Raw genomic sequence first — 10,461 nt, 5'->3', positions numbered from 1 at the left:
TAGGATCCCTGAAGTAATTACTTCCAAAGTTGAGTCTGCATGGGGAATGGGAAGGGGAGAACAGGCAGTATTCTGGAGAATGGTGTCTCTCTCTTTCTCTCTCTCTCTCTCTCTCTCTCTCTCTCTCTCTCTCTCTCTCTCTCTTACCACACACACACACATACACCAGACACCCACTCCAAATTTTTGAATAAGTATAGCTTCTCAAGATGACTAGTTTGAAAGAAACAGTGTTCACGTGAGTATGTAAATTGTAACAAGTTTGTTAGTGTCATTTCTGTATTAGCCATCCGAGGCAAATGCAAATGTTGATTCTATTTTTCATTGATTTTGTTCAAAGGACTCAACCATGGCAGGAATCCCGAATCAAGTATACTATGCAAAGTTGGTATCTTGTTCCAGAAGTAATGTAATAAAACTGTGAGGTGATACTTGTCACATGATGAAATGAAATTCAAAGATATTACTCTTGGGATGTGGCCTTTTGCAGAGAAGCATTAAAACACCATTTTACTGCTTTGGTGCATGCTACAGGATTTTTTAAATTTGAGAGCTAACAATCAAGAGTTTGTTTGAAGGTACTTTTATGGTTTCATTATTGCTACTGACTTCAAATATGGCCATATTTATTTACCAAAGTGTTTTAATTCCTCTTTGAATACAAAAGGACCATTGAAAATGTTGTCTGGATGGAATTTCACAAATACAAGGAATTCTTCAGACAAGGCAGGAATCCAAGCTTTAATCCAGTCTAGCCTCAGATACCAGTCCTTAAATGTTCCTTTATCTAAGTAGGTAACAATGGGCAGTTATTCATTGTAAATAAACTAGAGACTGAGTGAGAGGAGTTAGAAAATACCAAGATAAGCGGTCTGCCCTTCAGAGAGGATCCAGTTATACTGAAGCCAGTATTTCCTATAATTTTATAACATACTTTTATGTTTAACTCCTTGGTTCTGTGGTCATGAATCTTATTACCTGGTATTCTATGGGGACAAAATAATTCAACCCTCTGGCATCAATGAATTAATACTAGTTCTACCTAATCTTTGTTCCTTAGGTCTTTGGTGATGGTCCTATGTGTGGAATTAGACTCATAACAACAAATGGTCCTAAACTAATAAATTTATAACCTCTCCATTTGGGGAGCTCAGTAGCCTCTTTGAAATACAAAAAAAAAAAAAAAGGATCTTAAGTGAAGTATAAAGTTATCTTCAGTTTAAGAAAATTTTTAGTCATTCAATGGCCAATGGAAAGGATAATCCAAATTATTTGTTCCTGAAACACTTCTGTAAGCGTATAATTTAGGGGACAGAGTATAGAGCCAGGACCTAACATCAAATTCCCTAAAAGCAAATTCCAAAGACCTGTCCCTATTTGCTTGTACTGGAATTTAATTATATGTTGACCTATGATACTAGTCTAAACATCTTTTTGATCTGAAAATGTTTTGTTATAATGGAAATTCAGATAGAAAGTTGATCCTAACCCTTTTGTGCATTCCTTCATTATGATAAATTAACCCTGCAACTGATGAAATGTACTACAAAATGGGAGAGACATGAGCAAAATAACTGACATGCAGAAATGTACATTTTCACTCTGAGAATACTAATTTGATCTCTGTCATTACTGTTGCTTGTTACGACTGACATTTTGGGCTACCAATTAACCTTCTGGATTTCCAAATACCCTTGATCTGATTTGTAAGTACGCCTGTAACCACATGACCCAGCATTTACTAGAGAAGGTTTGCACACAAGAAGCTCACACCTTCTTGAGTGAAAACATTTCCCCAAGAATCCATTTTGTTCCTCTGTTTCTTTGAAGTTTCTCTTTATGTGGAAAGGTGATAGAAGTCTTTACTTAGAGAGCTAGGTATGATTATGCAGGAACATCATCTTCCTGGCTGGAAAGAACACATTGACTCTAAGTGTTCTCCTTTATGTGCTTCTGTTTGCATGGTTCACTTCCAGCTAACCCAGCATTTCTGAGATGCCAGCATTTGCTTTTTGTTTTCTGGTGTTGTATCTGAGCAAACTCATATGGGTGCCAACAAGATAATGCCATGTTTTTAATGGAATTCCAGATCATTAGTTCTCTTTCAAGTGGAGTTGGAGATAGTTGTTTTGTTAATAAATCTAAAATTTGATCTCCTTTCTTGATCAATTATTTTTTATGGAGAAAAACTATTCTGACCAGCAATCTGATAAACATGTACCAAGGCCTAATATGTACTGGAATAAATGGATAAGAGAGTATGGATAGTGTAATGCATTGTGATCAATATGATTAGAAAAACTGTTCAGAGCAAAATTCTCTGGTAATTTAAGATACCAAAATCCTCTTTTTGGTATCTTAAATTAGTAATGTCATTTGGACCTGTATGACTGGAACTGAAACTATCTGATTTTACTCTGCTTCTTAAAGGTTAGGGGGCCTTTGACAATAGAGTAAGGATCTCGCTCTCTTGAAAGGAGGTCTGTTCGAGAGAATAAAGTACATTCAGGAGACAAAGGTTCGACTCATCATAAAACCCGAGGAGATTATTAAAAAAATAAGAGGATGTCTTGCATATAGTCAGCCTGCAGTTAAATATTCATTGAATATTTGAGCAGGTTAGACCTGGACCCTTCATCCTTAATGTCTTGAAGAGCTATTTCTAATTTTCTAAGCAACCTTGAGATCACAGGATAGGAAAGAGAAACTCCACTCTTTAATGAAGTAGGAAAGTAGTAAGAATCTTGGCTGACAGTTGTGATAAACCTTCTTCTCTCTCCTTCTATGGGACTCCTGAGGAAGCCTCAAACAAGGAGGCCTATTAACAACTTAAATTGGAAAGCAAGAGCTGATTTTAATTTGATCTTTTTGTCTGCATGAGCACCACAATTTAACAGTGCTCTGTTAAAATTAGTGATTTATTTAAAACATTAAGTAAAGATGTATGGAGAGAAGAATTCTTTCTTTTCATTCATCATGAGAGTGGTTGTTACACTGAATATCTCTTAATTGCCTGACTAGTCAGACATGTTTATCCACTAGGAAAGTGAAGCACGTGTTAAAAACTGAATACCTACTTTGGATTTATTCAATAAAAATATATTGAGCTAAGTGAGAGGCACTGGAGACATAAAGAGGAATAAAATAGATGTTGTCCCTACCCTCACAGTGCTGAAAATCTAGTAGAAGGAAATAAGCAATTGCAATATGGTGTGATAAGTGCTATAACAGAAGTAAAAACCTTTGAGAGCACAATGAAGGGGCACTGAACTAGAGTCGGGAGGTCAGAGAAGACCCTCTAGAGAGAAGTGATATGAATCAGGGACCTGAAGGAAAAGGGAGGTAGCTAAGGGAGGGGCAGGGTGTCAGGTGGGGGCAGTGGGAAGAAGGTTCCCAGCAGAGGGAACAGCTTAGCTTGCACAGAGACTCGGCACCAATAGAGAGTAACGTATATTTGAGAAACCAAAATTGAATGTGGCTAAGTGCAGAGTAAAAGAAGAATGGCAGGAGAAAAGGCCAAAGACACCAGCAGGAGACATATCAGACAGAGCTTAACTAAGTCAAGATGTTGAGCTTGATCCTATGGGCCACAGGGAATAAGAGCATGATGTGATCAGATCTACCCTTTTGAAAGATCACTCTGGCTGTACTGTGGAGAATAGGTGTGTAAGACTAGAGGCAGAGAGACAGAAAATTGTAGAATTACCCCCAAGTGAGAAATGATGGGGACAGCATAAGGGAAGTAACAGTGGAAATAAAGGGAGATGGGTGGACCTGAAATATATTTAATATGTTTAGGAGTACACTTGGCAGGGCTTTATGGTTGATTAGATGAAAGAGAAGCCATAACTCTGTAAAAGAGTAGTCACCCCTCCTCCCATAGATGTGGAAGTGTAAAATTGAGAATGGGGAATATGTAACAGAGGGAACAGCTCAAAAAAAATGGCAAAAAGATGTTTTCTGTCCCTTTAAAATTTCCCCCACTCTTTTTAGAAACTGAGGCCTTCATCCCTGCCTCAGAGACACAGGTGGTCGGGAGGGGCAGGGGAATGTCTTTTGTTCTTTGTGTTACAGAAGGTAGCTCAGCTGAACTGTGGCTCCATCCCAGCCCCTGCACCTGCCTGGCAGAGGTCTGGGTGGGCCTCTGAGGTGGGCAGAGGTCACAGGCTTTGTCTTTAGCAGAGGTGGAATGATTAGAATCGTTAATGACAATAGCCTAAAACTGAGAGCCCTCCTTTTAAAAGCTCTATATTTCTACTTATGTTCAGGAAATTTGGATTTTGAGACAAGAATCTGCCATTTTTCCTCCTTTGCCAGCACAGTAATAAACTTCTCTTTTCTTCTCCTCAATCCACTTTTTCTCATTCTTCTGATGTGGCCTCGAGGACAAGTGCTGAGCTTTCAGTAACAACTCTGGCTTGGGCAACTAGATGAATGGTAGTTCATTCACTGTATTGGAATAACAGAAGAGCAGGTGTATAGGGAGAGGGAGGAGGGTGAATGCAGTTTGAAATGACCATGCGATATTCATGATGCTGTTCTGTTGGCAGTTGGATGTATGAGTCTGAAGCTCCTGAAGATCTGCCTTAGAGATACGGATTTGGGAGTCATCAGCCTGAGGTCCTACAAGTGGATGAGATCTCCTAGGAAGCCAGGACCCACACAGACTGAGAAGATTAACATTTAAAGGATAAGGTAGGAGAGAAGTAACTTACAGCAAAGACTGAGAGAAAGAGATAGCAGGGGATAAAAGAAAAGAAAACCAGAAGAGATCAATGGTACAGGAACCAAGAGAAGACAATGCCTTAAGGAGAGGTAATCTAGAGTGTCACATTACTGAGGAGCAAAATAAATTGAGGACTGAGAAATTTCCATTGGATTCAGCTACAAGGAAAGTGACAACTCTTAGACTTTGGCAACAGCATTTTCATAAAGTGGTGGAATAAAAGCTATACCCAGAGGTTTTGAGAAGATCTTTAGAGATGAAGAAATGAACCCAGAAAAGTCAAGTAATTTGACTACAGTGGGGAGGAATAAGAGAGAAAGAGGACAAAGGAAAGGAGACAAAAGAGGGAATAAAGTAGGAAGGGAAGAGAAAAGAGAGAGAGGAACTGGAAGAAGATGCTAGGTTGAAGGAAAGGGGGTTTTTATCTTTCTTTTGCAGATGAAAGCTACTTGAGGATGTTCGAAAGCTGAAAGGAAAGAGCCAGTGGAGTAGGGGAGGAAGATAATGGATAGAGGGTAGTCCCTGAGGAGGATGGAGGAGACAGGATCCATAGCACAGGGGAGGAATTAGCTTTAGGCAGGCCAATTTCATTGTAACTGAAGGAAAGGGGAAAAATTTGGGTGTGGACAGAGTAATCTTGATGGTGGGCAGCCGAGAGAAGTTCTCATCTAATGGTTTCTTTTATGTTCCCTCTGAAATCAGCAGAGGGCAACTGCTGAGAGGGAAGTGGGAAGAGGAAGAGTGAAAAGTTTAAGGAGCATGAAGAAGGCTAAAAGTGGCTACTGGGGAGAATTGGAGAGACTTCTGGCAGCACTAAGGGCCCAGTGAGGTTGGAGAACATACCTGGCATTGGCACTGATCTGCTTAATCATGTGGCTGTCGAATCAGCGTTTAGAATCCCCAGTGTTGGGCCAGTCTATCTTCCTCCTCACCTGGTGGAGAAGGATGTTAGATTGGCCCAATATTGTCATATCAGTAACATTTGTCTGCAAATGACAGAAAAGCCCAAATAATAGTTGCTTAAACAGGAAAGAAGTTGATTGCTCTCTTACAGAAAGATCCAGGTAGATGAATGAAGCTAGAATGGAGCTCTTTGGTGTCAGAAATCAGGATTTTTTTCTAGCTCCTTGCTTTGCCATTTTCAGGATTTGGCTTCCATGTCCTGGTCCTACACAGTTTCTCCAGCTCCATCCATTTTGTTTGCTTTTTACTCAACAGGAGGACTTAAATCCACTGGCCACAGCTTAGTCCCACAACACACCTAGCCACAAGGGAGGCTGACAAACACAGTCTTTATTATGCATGGCCATGTGCCAAGTTAAATTTTTGAGGTCCTATTTTCAAAGAAAATAGAAAGGGGAGCCCCTGGGAGATACTAAGAGTATTTATCCAAAGAAAGAAACTGAGGTGAAATTATTATAGGTAGAGAGTTTATTTGGGCCAAAGTTGAGGACGGCAGCCTGGGGAACACCGGGAAGTGCTCTGGAGAACAAAGCAGAGGTTCAAGTTTTTAAAGAATAAAAAAGGACAAAGGGGGTGATTACAAAAGTCTGTTAGGAATTCTCATTGGTTTACAGAAACAACCTTAGTGATTGGCTACACTTCGTTGAACAACAGGGTATGAGTTATGGTGTCATGCAGTGCCAGTGTACAACTGTTAGGCCAGTTTATAGCTATTGGTGGCAACAGTCTAGAGTCCATATAGCGGGCAGCTTCAAAATGATTACTGAGCTTAAGGGGGTGGGGATGGGGGTGAGGGGGTAGGATGTGACTGATGTCACATTTCAATGTCTCTCAGGGCCTGATTACTTAAAGGGGGCTCACATTTTTCAGATAAAAAGTTTCTTTTCAGACAGGGGTGTGGTGGCTCACGCCTGTAGTCCTAGCACATTAGGAGGCCGAGGAGGGAGGATTGCTTGAGGCCAGGAGTTTGAGACCAGCCTGAGCAAGAATGAGACCCTGTCTCTACAAAAAACAGAAAAATTAGCACTGGGTGTGGTGGCTCACAGCCCTATTCCCCAGCTATTGGGGAGGCTGAGTCAAGAGGATCCCTTGAGCCCAGGAGTTTGAGGCTGCAGTGAGCGATGAGTGCACCCCCTGCACTCCAGCCTGGGTGACAGAGCAATAAAAGAAAAAAAAAGTTTCTTTTCTTTCTCAAGTCACTGCCACAATAGGGTTTACCTGGATAGGTACAAAACAGAATGGGGCTAGGAAGTAAATAATATTGTTAAGAGGATAAAGTAACAGATACTAGTCTGAGTAGGGCTGTAGGTGAAGATAGAGGGAGCCAATAAAGAGTAGGAAGGAGCTGAGTGGCCTAGTCATTTCTGTTTCGGTATCCACCCTACCCCAGTATGGCTTACATACTTCAGGGAAAACTGAACTCCCAGCATGAGGGCGTGCCCTGGTGGTCCAAGCCAGTGTTTCTTTACAGGGTCACTATGGGCATTTGGGGCAGGTCAATTCATTATACAGGACTGTCCTGTGCATTGCAAGACTTGATGCTCCTGGTGTTCCCTCCCCCCACTGAATGCCAGTGGCATCTCAGTCATAGCAACATTTCCAAATACTCTTGAGACGACAGTACTGTTCCCAGTTGAGAACAACTGGTCTAAATTAATCATGGTAATCCCAATTCCCTTGTCACTGTGGTTGGCTCAAAGGTGGACAAGTTGGTTCAGAGCTAAGTGAATTAGCACCTGTCATTCCCCTAGTCACCATGATTGGTTCAAGATGTTCCAATTAATAAAAGGTCAGGGTTTTCGTTTGGTAGTTGAAGACTCCCTCTTTCTCAGTCCCACTGGACATAATGAAGAAGCACACAGGCCCAGCTGCTGCCGACATCCAGCCTGTACAACCACGGGGGGAGCCAGTCCCAGAATGAAGCTGACACTGAGGGTAGCGGAATGGAGAGAGAGAAAGAAACATGGTCCTTGGTAAGTCTGGACGGCAACCAACCCCAAGGCCCTCACCACTGCTGAATTTTCAGTTCCTCGAGTCAATAAATCCCCTTAATGTTTAAACCAGTTAGACCTGAGTTTCCTGTTACTTGCCAATGAAAACTTACTAATTAATAAAAGAGGGGAGCAGAGGGAGGTTGAGTTGAGGGAGTGAAATACAGGGAAGGATACAAATGAGAGTAAGGGGTACAATAATGAATGAGGAGGCTTACACTTTGGGTAGAAAGAGAACAAAAGAGGGAGAATAGGTGTGCTGAGTTTGGCTGGATGCAAGATTTTACAAAAAATAGTCTCTGTTCTCTTGGACTGGGTGTTGGGGGTAATCAGAACAGTATTAGCACTGTGATAGGATAACCCAGTGAGGTTTGTGTCACTCCAATGTGTAGAAGAAGAAACTTGAGCCTCACCCAAGATCCTAAAGCTAGTAGCTGGCAGAGGTAAGCCCTAGTGAGTTTGATGCCAGGACCTAAGTTCTTTCCACTACTGCCCCATTGCCATGTGACGCCAAAGGGGTGGAAATAAACGGAGTGTGGGCAGAAATCGTTTATGAACCCTTCTAATGCCTCAGTCCAGGACGGCAGGCAAGACTGACGGGGCCAGTGGGTTGTTTCCCCCTGTATAAGGGGTGGCCCACCTACAGGGTCTAGTACTGTGTCTGGAGTAGCTGGAGAGGCAGGACAGACAGCTTTCAAAGCCAACATGAGCACAAATGAAAGGAATAACCACAGGTACACTAAGGAGAAGTGGCTCAAAGATGCTGGTGAGATGAAAAGTATGTAATGTTAACTGTCAAGCACTGAATATCAGATTCTGTGCATCTGGAGTTTTTCATTTCAGAAACTTATTTTTCACATTTTCATCTTTGAATGGTTAATGTGTGCTTGTGGAACAAATGCAAAAGGTATAGAAATGTACAGTAAAAAATATGTTTTTATCCCTTCTCTGTCCCTCAGTTACCCTCCCTGGAGGCAGCCACTGTTGACAGAATCAATCCCTCCCCTCCCTTCCTCTTGCTCACCCTCCCTCTATTGTAGGCAGAGGTACATCAAGCTGAGTTCTCTTTATTTGATAACAATGCAGACCTTCCTAATGTAGCAGGGTTGAAATGTACCACTAAAAATCAGATACATAGAAACATAACTTTATTTTCTATAATGACTTCTTGCTGGAAAGCCCCCATTTGTGATGTAGGTGGAAAACACATGATCTTGCCAATTAAAGATATCTCAGGCTCTCTGGGTTTAAAACAGTCTCCCTTGGGAAATCACAGAGTCTTTCAAGGTTTCTCCCCCATCCAAGGTTTCTCCTCTCCCCCTTTCCTTTTCCAGGATGTCATCCAGGTACAGGGGAAGTCTGTCTGCCATCAGGCCCTCCTGGCCTCCCTTGGTGAGGAAATTGTTCTCTCCTGCCTTTGGGCCTCAGCGATTTCAGCTACTGACAGCCATAGCCCATGTGAGGACCCCCAGTGGCAAAGACCATACATAAGCCTTGCACCTTTTTGGCCCAAGGCCAGGCCTCTTCAGCCCATTTGTCCTGTCCTGTCAGCCTTTGTCATTCGGCCACTGGCTCTCCTACAGACCATGCAGGGCCCTGAGGAACAGGAAGCGCTGTCTCAAGCCCTGCTGTTGCCTAACCGCAGCATTTCCACTTCTCTGTAGTTGCCCAGTTCCAAACAGAAAGCGAGGTGTGCACCTCTCCTGCTTTAAGCTTCCCCCTCACTCAGCCGGAGCGGCCCTGTGCTCAGACTCTCTGAATCTCCCAGCTTCCTGCCTGCTGCTTAAACTTCCTTTGCAGTCATGGGAAAATGGCTCTGACGTCACATCCTGTGGTCTTCACGGCTCTGTCTGCGATCTGTTCAGGGGCCTCCCAGCTCTGCCTCATTGGTATACACAAATACATTTTTTTCTTTCAACAAAGTCTGGCTTTGCTAATTGAAAGCACTTGATTTCAAACTATTGTCTTGCTATGAATTTTTTTAAATCCTATATTGAAACTCTAAGCTACATGATGACTTACCTCACCTCAGCTGGGTTTTTTTCTCCCTGTGACTCAATGCGTTCCACTGACTCAATGGGTGGAGGAGCAATGGGGACAAGGGCTCACTGGGAAGGCAAATACATTGGTTTAACATCTCCCAAACGTTATCTCATTATATCAGCGTAAGGTTCCCAGTGCCAGCTGAAAGGAAGCCAACATCAGTGTGGTAAATGCTACTGAGTTTTCACATTGTAACATGGGGACACCCACTGCATGTGAAAACGTCACGGTCCTCAAAGTGAACATGATCAAAACTGAACTACTGATTTCATCACTCTCCACCCAATTACTGAGGTGCAAACTTGTGTTATTTTGGACTCCTCTCTTTTCTGCACACCCCACATTTGATCCAGCTGCTATTCAAGGTACCCAAAGGTAAGAGGACCCTTTTTCTAATTTTCACGAAGGTACTGTATGGGCTGGTAGTGGCCTGTTGCTGAAACCGTAGGCCAAGCACCAGCGTCTGTCACCTGGACTTCTGCCATAGCCTCCTCCCTGGTCTCCTCGCTTCTGTGTTTGACCTCCTACAAGCCATTTTCCACAAAGTAGCCAGTTATGTTTTTAAAATATAGATTCTATTTCTTCCCAGCTTCCCTACTTTAAATCCTCCACCAGCTTCTCATCATCCTTTGATCTGGCTCCACCTCTCTTATCCTGGCTCTTGTTCAGCCTCATCTCCTTCTAAGCCTTCCCTCTTACTCTGCTCCAGACACACTGCCCATCTTTCTGCCCTCAAAT

General features: G+C 42.5%; 1 protein-coding gene across 3 annotated transcripts in view; it reads left to right on the top strand.

Annotated features, from left to right (window-relative positions):
- The first annotated feature begins 523 nt into the window (after positions 1–523).
- The window catches only part of VPS54 (VPS54 subunit of GARP complex), a 147,506-nt gene continuing 137,568 nt past the window's right edge, over positions 524–10,461 (top strand). The window contains exons 1-3 of one of the 3 annotated variants that reach the window (XM_045549722.1): positions 524–578; positions 4,551–4,695; positions 7,522–7,662. The gene's annotated coding sequence lies outside the window, so the exon portion shown is untranslated. Of the gene's footprint in view, positions 579–4,490; positions 4,696–7,521; positions 7,663–10,461 lie in introns of those variants that run through there. The other 2 variants (XR_006734713.1, XM_045549721.1) reach the window with 2 other exon arrangements.

The sequence above is a fragment of the Lemur catta genome, chromosome 4 (genome assembly GCF_020740605.2).
Source record: "Lemur catta isolate mLemCat1 chromosome 4, mLemCat1.pri, whole genome shotgun sequence".
Taxonomy (NCBI): Eukaryota; Metazoa; Chordata; class Mammalia; order Primates; family Lemuridae; genus Lemur; species Lemur catta.
Note: the sequence above shows the minus strand (reverse complement) of the source record. Positions and strands in the feature narration are given on the sequence as shown.